This window comes from Phascolarctos cinereus, unplaced genomic scaffold (genome assembly GCF_003287225.1).
Source record: "Phascolarctos cinereus isolate Bilbo 61053 unplaced genomic scaffold, phaCin_HiC Scaffold_2;HRSCAF=192, whole genome shotgun sequence".
Lineage (NCBI taxonomy): Eukaryota > Metazoa > Chordata > Mammalia > Diprotodontia > Phascolarctidae > Phascolarctos > Phascolarctos cinereus.
Genome location: NW_027555625.1, coordinates 212,377,106 through 212,395,157, shown reverse-complemented (window position 1 = coordinate 212,395,157; position 18,052 = coordinate 212,377,106).

The window sequence follows — 18,052 nt, the reverse complement described above, 5'->3', positions numbered from 1 at the left end:
ATTTTTTCTCATTATAGTCCCTTTTAGTTCTCTCTTTAGCCCTTGATAACACTTAAAAAAACAGCCAATTAACTTTATCTTGATCTAAAAACATAAGAGAATTGGTTTCTTTGCTTAGAGTATTCTTGTTAACTACATGTGTGTTTCTTCTGTTTCTCTTGTGAGTTGTGTTTGCAGGTCTGATGCTCTGTTCCTATCTGATTTCTTTTGGAGAAATGATTTATGGCTTTCTTTGGCTGAAGGTCAATATTTGTTTATGATTAGACAGCTTTTTTTTCAATTTTTAAAAAATTTTTTGGCAGTTGGGGTTAAGTGACTTGCCATGGTCACACAGCTAGTAAGTGTCAAGTGTTTGGTGTGAGGATGGATTTGAACTCAGGTCCTCCTGACTTCAGGGCTGGTGCTCTAGCCACTGAAACCTAGCTGCCCCTAGACTCAGCTTTGAAGGACATGTTATTGTGGGATGTCGTCCTGGGAAGTTTCCTCAGTTACTTTTCTTTAAAAATTATCCTGTTCTAAGATCTCTTGTGGTTTCTTCTGGATGTGTAATAGTTCTGAACTATTCGTATTAGCTTTCTGTCACAATTGAGGCTTGAAATGCAAACCTTTTAGATTGTTAGTGCTAGATGTGCAGCTGATGTGCAGGCTAGGGATAGTTGATAGCTGATAGGAAGTAAGATAGGAAGTAAGTTGATAGGAAGTAAGAATAGTTTGGCTCTTCTATTACTTCCATTCCGTGGAGGGGCTTCTGTTTTCTCTTTCTTACTTTGATCTCACCTGTGACTCCAAGAAGCTATAGCATGTGCAGTGGTCATACCCCAGTAAAACCATCTCAGTAGGCAGGCTAAACCAGGTTGAGGGTAAGCCACAGGTCTCAAGCCCATCGGTGAGCTGGGGAATATCTACCCCAAACATAGAAAGACTTCCCCTGGTGGAATGGGCAGGTGAGAACAGTTATTCCAATGACCATGAAGGCTACTGAAGCAGGTGCTGTGGAGCATTTAGAACTTGGGCAGACATTGAAGACGCCAAGGTCATTCACTGAGTCCTGGGCCATTGCCAGTCATCTTGACTTTTGTCCTGCTGCTGGACTTTGATGACTCTGGAAGAGAGTGAGTTTGATGACTTTGCACAATGCTGCCTCACTAATTCATGCAGAAGTCAGGATAGCACCCATGATGTCATTGGTCCTCTTTGAAAACAAAGGATGAACAATAGCAAAAATAACTTTGGGCTGAATTACTATTAATTTGACATATTTCTTTCCGATTTTAGGTTCTTGAATGATGGAAATATTGGCTACACTGCCCGTATTATTATTATTCACCTTACTCCTCTGCTTTACTTTCTAATACTCATTCCCTGATATCCTGTTGAGTTTACAGATGCACAAATGAAGAATATCGTCTGTTGCCCTACCAATAGGAATTTTCCCTTCCTTCAAGTCATAATTCAGATGCTCATTGATCTCTGCCTTCTAAACTTTTTTATAGAAATTTTGATCTCTCCTTTGAACTGCTTATATTATACTTTGTATCATTGTTATTGCCATACCTATTTTATTCCCTCATTAGAATGTAAGTTCTTTGAGAATGAGAACAGTGTCTCATTTAATCTTTTTATATAATGTACCTAGAATAGTGCCTCCCTTATAATGGGCACTTAATACAAGCTGAGTTGAATGAGTGCCAGGATATTTCCCTGGGGGAATATTTATGTTCCATTGAAACATCTCCTTTTAAAAGTGGGTTAGAAGAGAGAGGAAAAGGCAAAGTTGATTGCTCATTCCATCCAGCCACTTGAGTGTAGTCAAACAGGGCAGAAGGAAATGGAAGCTCCAGGTTTGATGCTGCATTATAACTCTAAAAATGTCCCTGGAAAATCAGCTTATCAAATCAGAATGTAAAATAGTTACTCTCACAAATTTACCATTTATGCTCTTGCTCTCTTTTGTGTGAGTGACACCATTCCAATCAATAGCTATTCACTGTTAATGCTCATGGCTTTGTTGGAACATCTACATACGTGCATGAGGATGAGCAGTTCTTTTCTAGTTATAGGATCTGATACTTATACTGGTTCCTTTCCCTGAGGAGTGGAAACTAATGGTGTCTGCTATTAAACTGAAATTCCAGAATCTCTCTCTCTCTCTCTCTCTCTCTCTCTCTCTCTCTCTCTCTCTCTCTCTCTCTGTCTTTCTCTCTCTCCCCCAGTGGGTGGTATCTAAGGCATATTTACTCCTGTGTTCCCATGTGTGCTTGAGATAGACTGGAGCCAGAGGTTATTAGTTTGAGGTTGAAAAACTTGGGGGTGGGGGAAAAGGTTTTGAAGGGAATAGGGAGCAGAAATTGGGGTGGAGATGAAGGCCATGACGTAGTAATGAAATTTACTTGAAAACAGAAAGTCATCTCTGGAAATTCATTGATAATAGCAACATGTATCAATAGAGGATAGAGTGAATGTTAAGAAGGAGAAGTGATTTCTGAATGATGGTAGCAGAGGGATGGTAAAAATGGCAGCAGAGAGCAAGAAGAATGCCAGTGCCCCTTCCTGGCTCTGTGTGTCAAGAGGCATGGCAGAAGAAATAGCCAACCCTAGAGAGGTTGCCAAAAGAAGGTAGTGTTAGGGCACAAGCTAGGTTTCAGTAAGCACCAGAAGATGCAAGACAAATGAGAGTAAGAGATCTTGGATCATAGATTTAGAGTTGGAAAATACATTAGAATCATCTAGTCCAACAACTTCATTTTACAGATGAGAAAATTGAGGTCCATATAAAAAGGTCCAAGATCATATAACTAGTGTCACATCTTCTGATTATAAATGTAGGGTTTTTTCCAGCATGCTACTAAAAGGGGCCGGTGTGTGTGTGTGTGTGTGTGTGTGTGTGTGTGTGTGTGTGTGTGTATGACTGAAAGAGAAAATTTGCAGAAGGCAGAGTGGAAGGTGAGTAAAACCTTTAGCAATTTAGAAATGTCAACTTATTTCATGAAGAAATATTATAAAGAGAATTTTATGAAGAACATGTCTGGAGAGATATTAAGAGGGAGGGCTTGAAAAAAAAGCCAAAGGGGAAAAAAATTTCTTGTCACAGAAATAAACTAGGAGAAGAAACAGAGACAAAACAGAGAGAAACAGAAAGAAAATAGATTAATACAACTTCTTACTTTATGAAGTTATTGTTACCATTTTGAGAAGAGGATGAAGATGATTGTGGTGAAGACTCTGTTTATCCTGGATTAAATAAATGGTACGGGGGTGTGCACTCAAATGCAGAGAAGTCATCTGTTGTTACAGTGAAAGATTGAGATGACTTGCTGTGATTTTTCTCACACTTAAATATCATAAATATTTATATCTATATTTTATTATGAATTTCATGGTTAACAAATCATATATTCTGTAACTTTACTATTTATTTAATTCTATGAGATTAAGAGATTTAATATATAAAGAGATAAATAACTACTATTGGGAAAGGAAGTTTATCCAGTTTATCTGATAAACTGGGGGTGGGTGTTCTGAGCTTAGTTGATTAATTGAAAGCTATTTTGAAAGTTTACAAATTAAAGAAGTAATATCCACATATATTCCTGGCTTATCCCTGGAGCTCAAGATAATGAGATTAAATATGAAACAAGTCAAGTAATAGGCTGAAGGCTGAACTACAAGTGAGTGTAGATGACCCCATGTAACTCTATTACATCTTTCTTTGTTGTTTTCTCTTTTTCTTCTTCATCACAATATTGTCAGTACCATCGTCATCATCCAAATTGCTATTACATGAAAAGAACTTATATTTATACAAAATGTTTTGTTGTGAATTAGTTTACATGTATTATTTGATTCTCACGACCACCAGAAGGGTTATGAAAGACAAATAATATTATTCCCTTTTTACAGATAATACAAGTACAGCTCAGTGAAATTATGTGATTTGCTTAAAGTTCCATGGCTTTAGTTGCTGGAGCTGATACTCTAATCCAGCCTCCTGTGCTGAGCTCTTCCTTGACATTCTGATGACAAGTAGATTAACTTTGTGTTCTATTTGCTCATGGGTGATATGGGGATTAAATTTAAACCAAGTAGAACTTGAGTGCCTCAGTATTTTGGTGAGTGAATGAGTGTGTGTGTGTGTGTGTGTGTGTGTGTGTGTGTGTGTGTGTGCGTGTGCGTGCTGTGTGTGGTGTGTTTATTGAAATCAAACAACCATGAAGATATTTATTGGTACCACCCCATGCCTTGGACTGTAAGGTTTTAATGTATGAAGTTAGAACAATACAGCAGCAACACTAGAACAAAAATGAGCTGCAAAGTGATCAGAGACCTTTAGAATATAGGATCAGCACTAATAGAAATGAACCAGAATTGCAAAGTCATAACAAAGACAAAACTTTTTAATGCCACAGAAGTGGAGAAATTGCTGAGTCATGTTTGTCTCAAAGAATAGGGTTGAGAGTAATTAGAGTACGTTATTAATTAGAGAAGAAAATGGGATAATGAGATGGGAGGTTTGGGGACTAACAATATTTAACAGTAATCAGAGCTGACATTTATATAAAGCTTTAAAGTTTATAATTTTTTTATATTTATTATCTCAGTTGATCATCATAATAGTCTTATAAGGTAGGCACTTCCTTCAAAGTTCTAGGATTTCAAAACTAAGGGTCCTCCTTTCATTAATAGCTTTCTACTTCTCCTTAACTTAGTGTATGAATTGCTGTGGTAGGAATCACCATAGTTAAAAAGTTCAGCATTCAGCTATCAAACTGGAAATGAGTCATTCTTGAATGATGTAGACTGGTCCTCAGGAGGGCATACACTGTGACTGGCAATAAGATCCTTAACTGATACCTTTCTAGCTCACTCTGACTTAGTTGAGCTTACAGTGTTGGCATGACCTCCTAGAGCCAGGGTTACCTCCACACCACAATGAAACATTTGAGTAGAACTTCATTCTCTTTATTATCCATTCTCTGATGAAGAGGCAGCTTTTCTCCTTGGGCAAAGCCAACTTCTCTACTTGTGCTCTATGTCTCTTTCCTTCCCAATCTTTTTCATTAAGTGTTTTTTTTTTTGCAATGAACATATATTTTCTCTTCTTTCTCTCCTGCCCCACTGAAAAAAGGTGAAAAATTGTAACAAATAAGCATAGCCAAGCAATACAGAGTTTCATACTGACCATATCCCAAATGTTATTATGCATGTAATCCATCCTATATGGATGTGAGTGTGTATCCTTCAAAGCATCTCATTTTTACAACGTTGTGTTATAAATTATTCTCCCAGTTCTATCCATCTCATACAAGTGTCTGTAGCTTTCTCTGAATGTGTCCTCTTCTAAATTTTTTACAGCATAGTAGTATCCCTCCCATCTTTGTAGATTCCAATTTCTTCTGGTGGATTTTTCTTATGATCATCTCCAACCCTCTTTAATCTTTAATGCTTTACTGTCTACTTATTCCTTCCCTGCTGTCTACAAAACATACCTAGATCTCTCCTCTTGTTAAAAAACCATCACATTAACTCTACCTTCTCTTCAAGCTATCTTACTACTTCTCTCCTTCCTTTCACAGTTGAACTCCTAGAAAAAACTTGTTGCCTCCATTTTCTCTACTCTCATTCACTTCTCAAATCCTAGTGTTAGAATGGCTAGACTTGCAATCTCCCTTTTGACCTTATCACATTAGCTGAAATGACTATCTTCAAAATCTCTTGATTGCCAAATCTGATGGCCTTTTCTCCACCCCTTTCCTTCTTGAATTCTCCAAAGTATCTGACTCTTTACAATCTTTCCATCTACATCTTTTTCTTTCTCTAGATTTTCATGATACTGCTCTCTACTAGTTCTCCTACCTATCTGACTGCTACTATTTCTCAGTCTCACTTTTAGATAAGCATTTATATCACACCCCCTGAATACTGGTGTAATCCATGGCTCCATCCTAGGCCCTCCTCTTTTCTCTATGCTCACCTTCTCAATGACTTCATCAGCATCTGTGGTTTTAATGATTTCTATGCAGAAAACTTCAAGATTCATATATCTAGCCCTAGTCTCTTTCCTGAACTGTAGTTGCACATCACCAACCACTTATTCAACATTTTGAACCCAGTATCTCAGAAGTATTTCAAATTCAACATGTCTAAATCAGAACTTTCTCCTCTCCACCTTCCAACTTATCCCACTTCAAAACTTCCTTATTTCTGTTAAGGACACCACCAATCTTCCATTCCTCCTGCTTTACAACCTCAAAGTTATCCTTAACTGTTCTACTTCTCCCAATTCTCATATCTAATCAGTTGCCAAATCTTCTTGATTCTACTTCCATATCTCTCACAGCCAGTCCTTTTTCTCCCTCATATGGATGCCCTTCTAGTTCAGATCCTTACCTCCTATTTTTCCTTCCCTAAACCACTATAGTAGTATCCTAATAAGTTTTTTCTTCCAAACAGCAATGTGTTTAGAGTCAGAAAACCTGGGTTCATATTCCAGCTCTACCAGTTATTATATGTTTAAATTTAGGGAAGTCACTTATCCTCACTGGGCTTTAGTTTCTTTATTTGTAAAATGGGGGGGGGGGAAATTTGCTTTCATAATCCTGAACTCTATAGCCTAGCCAGCCTTCACCTACTTGAAAAAAATTATATTCCTAAAACACCAGTTTAACTATCCCATTCATTTGCTCTAGTGAATCCTTATTGCTTCTAGGATGAAATGCAGATGCATGTATTTGTCATTTAAATCCTTTCAGAATCTTACTCCAGGCTATGTTTGTGGGTTATATTACATCTTATTATTATACCTTATTGCCCTTTGCACACTTTATATTTTAGCCAAACTGACCCACTTGATAACCTTCACACAACATTCCTTTTATGTATTGGCCTTTTTACAGCCTTTCGATCATATCTAGAATTTACCTTTTAGAATTTCCAATTACTTTGAATTTTTGTATATATTTTGTATCTAGTTGTATGCATGTATGTCATTCCCTTCAATAGCATGTAAACTACTTGAGTAAGGGTTATTTTAGTTTTATCTTTTTATCCTCAGTGCCTAGCAAAGTGCTTGGCACATAATAGTTCCTTAATAAATGCTCACTGATTGATTGATATTGGTAGAATGTTTCATAAGTATCATTATCATCATTTTATCAATGAAGAAACTGAAGCTCCATGAATTGTCAATGGTCATAAGTGTCAGAAGCAAATTTGAACCCAGATCTCTCTGACTTCAAATACAGACCTCTTCTCATTCTAATAAGGAACCATACTAAGTACTGTAGAGACTACAGAGAAATATAAGACATGGTCAAATCTTTAAATAGTTGTTATATTTATTCCTCCCTTCCTCCCCTCTTTGGAAGGCTTGGAAAATAGTAATGGAAAATAATCTTTGAGTGGGAAGTATCTGTAATTTTTTTGTTAGGATACCTGTGAGTTTGAGAGCAAGATTTCCCCCCTAACTTCTACCATCTAACTTTTACCCCACTGATAAAAGCCTGACTGATTATATTTACTTGGCTGCAAAACTTCCTGTCCCTATGTAGGGGAGTGACCCTCAACAGGTAACTTGTGTAGGGACGTGCATCTGCTTCTGAAAAAAAGTGGTAGATGAGGTTGTCTGCTTTAAACAGTTTACTTGTGTGGGTTACAAGTTTGTGATAAAGTTTTTAAAGAATCAGTTACTGAATTAAGTCTGACTCATAACTGTGAGACAGTGGTTATTTATTTTCATGTGACAAACTGTAGAACATCAGAGTGAATGGAGAATGATTTTCTTTAGTGATTTATTTTTGAAGAATTGGAGAATTTCTAGGTTAATAATTAATAATGGATGCCAGAACTATTCTATTATTATGGAACTAATGTAGTTTATGTGATTATAGTAAGAAGATGAGGATTTGTTTATTAATTATAAGGTGAGGTCTTTTGCAGAGAAAATCCAGCTGCTGAACCAAGAAAGTTATTAGAGGTTAAAGTACAAATTTCATGACTGCATTAAAGACACTATAACCCTCTCTGTTCTGTGATTTGTTACCATGTATGTTGCTTGGACAGTAAGAGTTCGGAATGTTCTCCTTTGATATCTATAGTTGAGAAGAAGGAAGAGAGAGAGAAAAAGAAGGAATAGAGAAAACATATTATTCTTGCTATTATGATTTGCTACTGAGAGGAGAAAAGAGAGAAAACTCAGAATATATTACTCTGCTCCGTTATTTCTCAAAAGTGGAGAAGAATAATGCCAAAAAGATAGAGAGTGGGAGAGACTTTTGCTAACTTTAGGATAAAGATCATCGTCTTTTCCTAAAAGAGTATAACACTGCTTCATCTAAAGGCATCAGCTAAATCTGAAATTGGAAGGGATGGATACTACTGCTGCTATTAAAGAGCAATGCCAGCTAAGTCAAGGAACAGTTTGGGAACAGATCATCAAAGAAGCATCCCAGTGGCTTAACTGGTCCAGACAAGACATGTCTAGTGAGGTCCCAGAGTTTTGCTGAGGCACTGGAAGACTTGGCTGCTATAGAATGCCCTTGGCACCTGGTGGATGTCTGAGCCAGTTTCTACTGGTTCCCCTGCCTGTACTGAGGCAGTCGGGGGTCCTGGTGTTGGTACTTGCCTGCTCCACCACCTGGGGTTCAGGATCTCCTCTTGGTATGCTGAGGTGGAGCTTTCTGCTAGCTTGCTGGGATTCCTCCTGTTCTTTACTGCTCCCCTTCCCCCAGGGCAAGAGGGGCCTTTCCCATTAATTCCTCAAGCTTCCTGGGCTACCAGACTGCTGCACCCCATCTTTCTTCTGGTTCAGCTGTTCCAGGGTTTTTCCTGGGGCGATATTCTCTGGGCTTTCAGAGGTTAATAAAGGACAGTGAGAGTGACTTACTTCTTACTCCGCCATCCTGGCTCCCAGAAGCATAACTCCAGCATTGGAGGCTTTTAAGAATTCATAACAGAATATAAACTCCTTGAAAGATGGTTTCAACCTTTGTGTTTCCAGCCCTAGCGCCCTGAAACATAGTGGACACTTAATATATACTTCTTAGTTGATTAATTGAACATAATATTCAAAATGTGGCCTGACTAAGAAATAGCTAACTATAGTATTAGCTTTCTTGGATGCCTACTGCCATACTACTGAATCCTACTGAGCTTGTTGACCAAGACTTTGAAGAAGCTATATGTTGGTGAGGTTGGTAGAAACATCTTAGTTTTCTCATTTTATAGATAAGAAAATTCACAAGTGTAAATGGCTAACCTAAGGTCAGGTAATAATATAACTTGATTATGAAAGAAATAAGGATTGTCTGATGGTGAAGACTTATGATACCTGTTTCCCTAGGTTATATATACTCCTTACTTTCCCACCCCTAGATGCCATCATCACAATCACTAATATTAGAATATTGTGCTTGGATGTATCATCTTTAAAATTAATGATTAGACTCGATCTTTAAGGTCTTTTCCATCTCTAAATTCCACGGTTGCTACCTTTGATGGTAGCTTTCCCTGTTGCTAATGAAATCTTGATCTGCATCATTTCACAGGAACTGACTTTTCTTGAATCTTTTAAACTGATGAGCCTTTTATATCTTTGTAAACACTTACATCTAACACCTTAATTAGAGCTCACCCAATTTTGAGTCAAAGGCCTTCCTTTCAATGCTAATGATTAGTTTGCAAATCTATCAACCATAATGTGGTATATCATTAAATTCCAATCTGTCATTGCAAACCCAATTACAATCATTTGAAATAAATTTTAGAGGATCACAGATGTCAGGCTAGAAGGGAACTGAGAGATTATTCAGTGTGTTTTACTTCAATGGAAACTACAAAAGGTGGCTCTGTTTCTGTTGACTCTTTTTCAATATTCTATCAGAAAGAGATGTTAGAATCCTGTAGGTTCTAATAAAGAAAGCTAGCAGTGCTAAATTATAGAAGACATTAAACTAAAAGGGAGGGGTGTATGGGCTGGAGAAGTCAGTATAGATGTTCTCTTTTTAATGCAGGAGAATTATTTTAAAACATGCATTAGAAAACTTTGTGCTCCACAGTGATTTGGAAAAAAATAAGGCCTTCCTGATAAAAAAACTAATCGAGCTCTTATAGTTCAACACTTCATGTAGTACTGATGAATTTAACATTACGTTACCTTTTATGTCACACAAAAAAGATGAGGACAGAGAAACCAGAGAAAGGGTATAATCAATCTCCAGAAACCAGTTTTCTTTTCCTGTTAATCATCTCAAAATTATGGGAGGGAAATGACTAGGGATGGAGAGGAGATTGAGTGAAATGAAAACAAGCAAACAAGTCCACTTCTACCTTTGGGAGTTGGGATCAATTATATGGTACAATAGGCTAGAAGAAACCTTGGGGATCATCTTGTCCTTCTTTTATAGAATAGAAAGGACTTATCCAAGGTCATGCAGGAAATAGTGACTTGGAGATGAAAATGGAAACCCAGTCCTGAGGTCTTTCATTCCATTCTTCTCTTCCTTTCAAGTTACTCAGGCCATTGTCTATTATCCTTAAGTATGAATGATAAATACATAGCCTTCTTTGTCATAAATGTACCACCCCTACCCATGCACAAAGATCTCATGTGTCCTAGAATCACAGAATCAAAGAATCCTGGAGTTAGATGGGACTTCTGACGTTATCTAGTACAACTCATATAGTTCCTTTCAATGAAGGCTAAGATTGCAGTAGCTTTTTAGGCCGCCATATCCCTATACCAATGACTCCTGTAGGACTTGCAGTATTAAATGGAGCACTAAACAGAACACTGGGCCTAGAGTCAGGAAGATCTGAGGTCAAATCTGACCTCAGACACTTGCTAGCTGTGTGACCCTGGGTAAGTCATTTAACCTCTATCTGCCTCACTTTCCTTCCCTGTAAAATGGAGACAATAATATCATCATCTCCCAGGGTTATTATGAAGATCAAATGAGATAATGTTCGTAAAAAGAACTTGGCATAATGTCTGGCACATTCTAGACACTTAATAAATGGTTATTTATTTCCTCTTTCCTTCCCTAAAAACCTCAGAACTTTTTTCCAGGTGACCTAAAATCTTCCCCAAAATGAGGAACAAAGTATTCTTGTGAATTTGAGTTTTTTGAATCTGTTCATAAGGCTTTACATTTCTCCCCACTAATTTAACTTTATTTTTTGTTGTTTTTCAGTTTTTCAGTCATTGACCCCATTTGGGGTTTTGTTGGCAAAGATACTAGAGTGGTTTGCTATTTTTTTACTTCTAGCTCATTTTACAGATGAGGAAACTGAGGCAAACAGGGTTAAGTGACTTGCCCAAGGTCACACAGCTAGTAAGTGTCTGGGGCTATATTTGAATTATGGAAGATAGCCTTCCTGACTTCAGGCCCAACACTCTATCCACTGTGCCACCTACCTGCACCTTTAAATTTATTAGAATAGACTAATGTTCTGATGTAGGGTAGCCCACCTTAGTTCAACCTGGCCTCAGACACTTACTAGATGTGTGACTCTGGACAAATCACTTAACCCTGTTTGCCTCAGTTTCCTCATCTGTAAAGTGAGCTGGAGAAGGAAATGGCAAACAACTACACTATCTTTGCCAAGAAAACCCAAAATGGAGTCTTAAAGAGTTGGGCAGAGATTGAAATGACTGAAAAACGATGATGATTACAACAACAATGACAACAAGATGTTTTGACCTATGCATCCTGATGATGTCAACCAATGTGTTAACTATCATTTCTAGCTCTGCAAATTTGATAAGGATGTTTCTATCTATGTCTTTATTCACCTGATTAATAAGAAATGTTAAATAGCATAGAGTCAAACACAGATCCTTGGGGCATTCCATTACCATTGGAGGTCTCCTTCTTAAATGCAATGAATCATTAAAGAATGTTCTTTGGATCAAGTCATTTAACCAATTCTGAATATACCTTACTTTATTATTGTTCAGCTTGCAATTTTCTATCTCCTTACTTAGAAAATTCCATTTACTAAGTCCTTTAACATTTAAAACTCTTAATAACTTGGTTCCCTCCTGGCCTACTTGTTATTTCTCACATATAACAACATATCTCTCATCTCCATATCTTTATCTCAGAACCTGGAATTCTCTCCCTCCTCACCTCTGGCTCTGGGATTCCTTGAAGACTTCACTCAAATCTTTCCATGTGTAAGACTCCTTTCCCAGTTCCACAACTGCTGCTGCTTCTTCTTCTTCTTCTTCTTCTTCTTCTTCTTCTTCTTTCTTATTCTTTGTGAGGCAATTGGGGTTAAGTGACTTGCCCAGGGTCACACAGCTAGTAAGTGTCATCCATCATGTGTCTAAGGCCAATTTAACTCAGCTTCTCATGACTCCAAGGCTGCACCACCTAGCTGCCCCCAGTTCCACAGCTTCTGATGCATTCCTCTCTCAGATTACTTTCCATTTACTCTATATATTTGTATGTAGTTATTTACTTGTTTTCTCTCTCATCAGAATGTGACCCTTCTGAGGACAGAAGCTGTTCCTCCCTTTCTTTGTAGCCTTAGAGCTTAATATGGTACCTGGCACATAGTATGTGCTTGCTAAATGGTTTTTGATTAAGTCCATTTTTCTAGTGAGAATAGTATGAGCTCAATCCACATTCTTGATTTAATGATTTGCTTGTAGAAAGCACAAGGAAATCAACACTAGATAGAAATGTAAATCAAACTATTAACATTACTTTTAAACAAAAAGGAATGAATTTAGTGAGAGGTGAATGGATTCAGAGATTTGGGCTGTTGCATATTCATCAGAGTGGTGTAAAGAAGAAACTGCAACTTTTGGAGAAAGTAGATAGGATGCTAGGAGACATTTACTAGCTGTATGCCCTGGGCAAGTTATTTAACTTCTCTGTGCCTCAGTTTGCTCATTTATAAAATGAGAGTTGGACTCAGTGGCCTCTAAAGTCCTTACTAGCTCCAAATCTATGATCCTAAGATCTCCCCAGAAGTTGGGAAAGGTTTGCTTGAAGGTGACATTTCAAAATATTTGCATATGATTGACAGGTAAGAGCTTGATAGGTGGATACAGAGGAAGCCTACCATAGATGATCTAAAGCTGCAAAAGGCAGGAAGGGAACGCTGATGATAAATGCAAATCTCAGTTTGTAGATGCAAACGGAGCCAGCATGCCATTGTAAGAGGAGCATGCTTCTCTTTATTCCACACACATTGAAATTGACATTGTGATTCTAGTTTACTCAAATGACTTAGGCTATATGCAGAGACACAATGTGCATCGTCTTAATGAATAATCCTAAATAAGACTGGTTACACTGCATTCTACAAAACCATTTATCCCTAGGCTCAAAGTACCTTCCAGACAAGTTCAGTAAGGCTGCACATTTTACCTTCTCTGTTTCCTCAGAGTTTATCTGGAATTCCGAACTTTATGTTAAGTGAGTATGGGGTACAGTTTTGCATTTAATTTTCTTTCTGGCCTTATAGGACTGTTAGGGAAAAGATTTAGGGAGGAAAGGTGCACAAATGTGATAAATCTGGAAGTGAATAAGTTTTATAATTTGGAAATTTGATTGAAGAAACATTTCATGTTTTTTGCTACAGTAGGACAAAGGGATATCCTTTCATGGCTGTCTCCTCCTTAGTAGGGCTTTCAATATACTACTCTTTAGGAAGTCACACATTTTGTAAATTAACATCTTCCTTCCTTCCCTTTTTCCTTCTCCTTCCTTCCTTCCTTTCCCTCTCTCTGTCTCTCTCTCTCTGTCTCTCTTCCCCCCCCTTTCTCTCTCTCCCTCCCTCCCCTTGCCTTTCCCCTTTCTTTCCTTCTCCTCCTCCTCCTTCTTCTTCCTCTTGTTTACAAAAGAACAATGCCTAGTAGGTACTTAATAAATGCTTATTGATTCAGTTTGTAGGATGTTGCCCTGAAAACACCTTAAGGTACCATCTAGCCAAATTCTCAGTTTATGATCAGAAATTTGAGTTCAGAGTAGAGTAAAATAGGTAGAGTAATTGTCCCAGGTTACATCATCCTTTGCTTTTTGATTATTGACATAGATATTCCCTCAAGCAAGGGAGATTACTACCATCCATGCCATCTTAGCCTGTGTGACTCCACTGCATCCATCTAAAATCCAGAGGTTCTTCTATTAGATTTCTTGACATTCTGTAAACACCAGTGAAACATGGGGGCTTGTTCAATAGTCATCTGTCACTCTCATTTTGTAACCAGGTCATATTGTAACCAGGTCATATATCTTTGATGACATACCTTAGGCCAGTGGTGTAAAACTCAAATAAAAATGGGGACCACTAAACCATACATAAGGATCCCTGTGGTGGCACACTAAATTAGAAATTCACATATTAATATTATCTTTTGCATTTTTATTTTGTATCTATTGTATTTTTATTTATTTTGTTAAATATTTCCAGTTATTTGTTGCTATTGTAGCTGTTATTTATATTTATCGTATGTTTATTTATTTTGTTAAATATTTCTCAATTATATTTTAATCCAGTTTGGGCCACACTTGTGAGTGTTGCTATCACATTGTGGCCTACTGGCCAAGAATTTGACATTTCTACCTTAGGCCACTTCTCTTATACAGCTCTCATGTGGTAATGGGCTGCAGGCTACTCACAACTGCCATGTGCCCACATTTCAGAACACTCTTTGGGTGATCCTCAACTTTAATTTTTCCAAGACTAGCATTCCATGACTCACAACTAAATAGTATCCTCATAGAGCAATCCAAGAAACAAAGGAAAATCCATCTGGAATAATTGATGTAAAACTAATTGTGATCTAAAAAGTTTTCTAAAAAGTTTTCTTCATACAACTGTATTCTAAGGTATGAAATTTCAGAGGACTTTATTGTGCAGTAGATGATACGTCTCTAACTATCTTCATGACAAAAATGAAATGCTTTGGCAGAGAATAAACTAGGATCATAATAGCTAAGCAGTGTTCTTAGCATATCCTACATCAGAAAAGTTGGATAGAGGTCATCTAGTCCAATTAATTCATTTTCCGCATAAAAGAAAGAAAAATGAAGTGGTAGTAGTAGCTAGTAGCAGAGACAAGTCCTGGACACAGGTCTTCTGATGAGTTGGTTGATATTATTTCAACCCTATCATGAAGCCTGTCAGGTAGAAATGTGCTCACCACTATTTGTGTGAGCATTAGCAGAACTCTATTAGCCTTCCTCAGCCCTACTGGGGCTCAGTAGTTGTTCAAGAGAACGTTGATTGCCTGAATTATAGGCATAACTTCTCAGAAATAAATAATCAGCTTGGAGGGTGGCAGCGGCAGAGTACTGGACCTTATGGAATCAATCTGTTTCATTGATGGCCAGACTGTTTACTCCTGGTGAGGAAAGTAATATAATTGTGTAGTTTTATAAATGGTTTATCTGAAAAGGTATAATTATTGTAAACATAACATTGCATTGCTGATGAATATGACTGAATTTTTGTTGGAAATCCAATTTAGTAGTGGAGAGAAGTATTTATGAAATTGTCTTTTTTTAACCTCCTACCCATGATTTTCTGTCTTCCTGGAGCTAGAAAAAATGCTAAAGATAAGTCAGAATGGGAAAAACACATGATTTATTATGATTATAATAAATATTACCCAGAGTATAACTTAATAAATGCTTATTGACTATTAAAACTCTTCTTGTCTATAAACTAAATTCGAAGTGACTCTTAGTTGCCACCAAAGCCACTTTATTTATAATATAAGCTACAAATACAGTGATAAAATTTTAATACTTTGATATTTTACCTATGACTCCTCTCTATTCATACAGCTACCACCTTGATTCAGACTCTCATTACCTTTCACCTAGATTATTGTAAAGTTCTCCTAGTTGGTCTCCCTACCTCAAATCTTTCCCCACACCAGTCCTCACACACTACTACCAAAGTGATTTTCCTTAAATGTTGATGTAGTCGTGTCACTATACTACTCAATAAACTCTAGCAGCTTCCTCTTATCTCTCTGTTAGCAGCTCTTAATAACCTGGTTCTAACCTATCTTTAGCTCAATTGTATATTAATCCTATTCCAGCTTTCTGGGGCTCAGTTGTTTACATGTAATATGGAGTAGAACTAGATGACCACTAAGGTTCATTCAATTCTATCCTGTTCTATCCTATCCTCTTATTCTTTGCTACTCTACTGCACTCTACTTTACTTCTATTCTATTCTACTATCATTTAGATTTCCTTAAGTCTTACATGGGGCTTTTCATCTTCTTTTTTCCTCTTAAAACTTCTCAACATAACAGAATAAATTTTAAAATTTAAACATTCATTTTCCAATATAAGTGGCATATGGAAACTTCCTTCAGAAAAGTTATTTCTAGCATGAGGTCAAATAAACTCTGTTGTTGTTGAGTCCTTTTTCAGTCTTGTCTGATTCCTCATGATCCCATTTGAAGTTTTCTTGGCAAAGTTACTGGAGTAATTTACCATTTCATTCTCCAGCTCATTTTGCAGATGAGGAAACTGAGGCAAACAGATTTGAACTGACTCCAGGCCTTGTGTTCTATCCACTGTGCCATCTAGCTGCATAAAAAATTCTTTGTAGGGTTGGCTATTTAAAATAGCCTGAAGTCAATGACTGAGCACAGTATTCCATTTGGAAAATTTCTGTTTGGATCAATAGGGATAGGGATAAGGATTAGAATTATAATTTTATCAGAATAGCGAACATCTGGATGAGGAAACTTCTACCAATTTAGTTCATCATGTTCTCTGCAACTTGTAATATGTACAATTTGAACTGCCTAGAGTAAAGGTGTCAAATGCACAGGGTGGCCTGGCCTGGGCCCCAATACTCTAGGGGGTAGTGAAACCGTAATATGTAATTGGGAAATGTTTAACAAAATACATACATATACACTACAACACAAATGGTGTTAATTTGTGATTTTCTAAATAAAAATGTGGCCCAGTGGGATCTGCTTCTATTTGAGTTTGGTACCACTAGCCTAGAGTACTGAGAAATTAAATTACTTACCCAGGGTCACATAACCAGTATGTTTCAGAGGCATGACCTGAATCTAGCTCTCTATTCTCTCTAGTCCGTACTACCTTTCTATTTGAATAAATTAAATGCTATTTCTAAATTCTCTACTTTATTTATTCTATCTCTTTACCTATCACTGGACCATACCAACCTAGGCTAATTTAAAACATTTGCCCATATTTGAAATGTATTGGTTTGGTTACTAAATCTGAAAACCCACTTAGGTATGAAAAATTCCACCAGATGTTATTTTTTGAGGTTTGATAACTGAACACATTGCTGGAGATTTTGTCTGTGTGTGCTGTCACTTGCAATCTATTCAATTCTGTAAGGATCTTCATCTTCTGCAATGATTTGAGCTTCTATTGCTCTTCACTGATCTGAAAAATAAGTCATTTTGGAAGACCATCATCAATATGGGAAAAAGCTTTGGCACAACCTACCATTGTGGATTAAAAAAAATACTTAAAAAAATCAATCTTTCCCTAGATCTAAAGTATTGAGATAATACAATCCCAACTCTGGAATACATTTTAAATCATTTTAGAGAAACTCCATTTATCACCTTTGACCTTGGAAATAATAAGATTTATGTTCCAAATGGAATACTGTGCTCAGTCATTGACTTCAGACTATTTTAAATAGCCAACCCTACAAAGAATTTTTTATGCAGCTAGATGGCACAGTGGATAGAACACAAGGCCTGGAGTCAGTTCAAATCTGTTTGCCTCAGTTTCCTCATCTGCAAAATGAGCTGGAGAATGAAATGGTAAATTACTCCAGTAACTTTGCCAAGAAAACTTCAAATGGGATCATGAGGAATCAGACAAGACTGAAAAAGGACTCAACAACAACAGAGTTTATTTGACCTCATGCTAGAAATAACTTTTCTGAAGGAAGTTTCCATATGCCACTTATATTGGAAAATGAATGTTTAAATTTTAAAATTTATTCTGTTATGTTGAGAAGTTTTAAGAGGAAAAAAGAAGATGAAAAGCCCCATGTAAGACTTAAGGAAATCTAAATGATA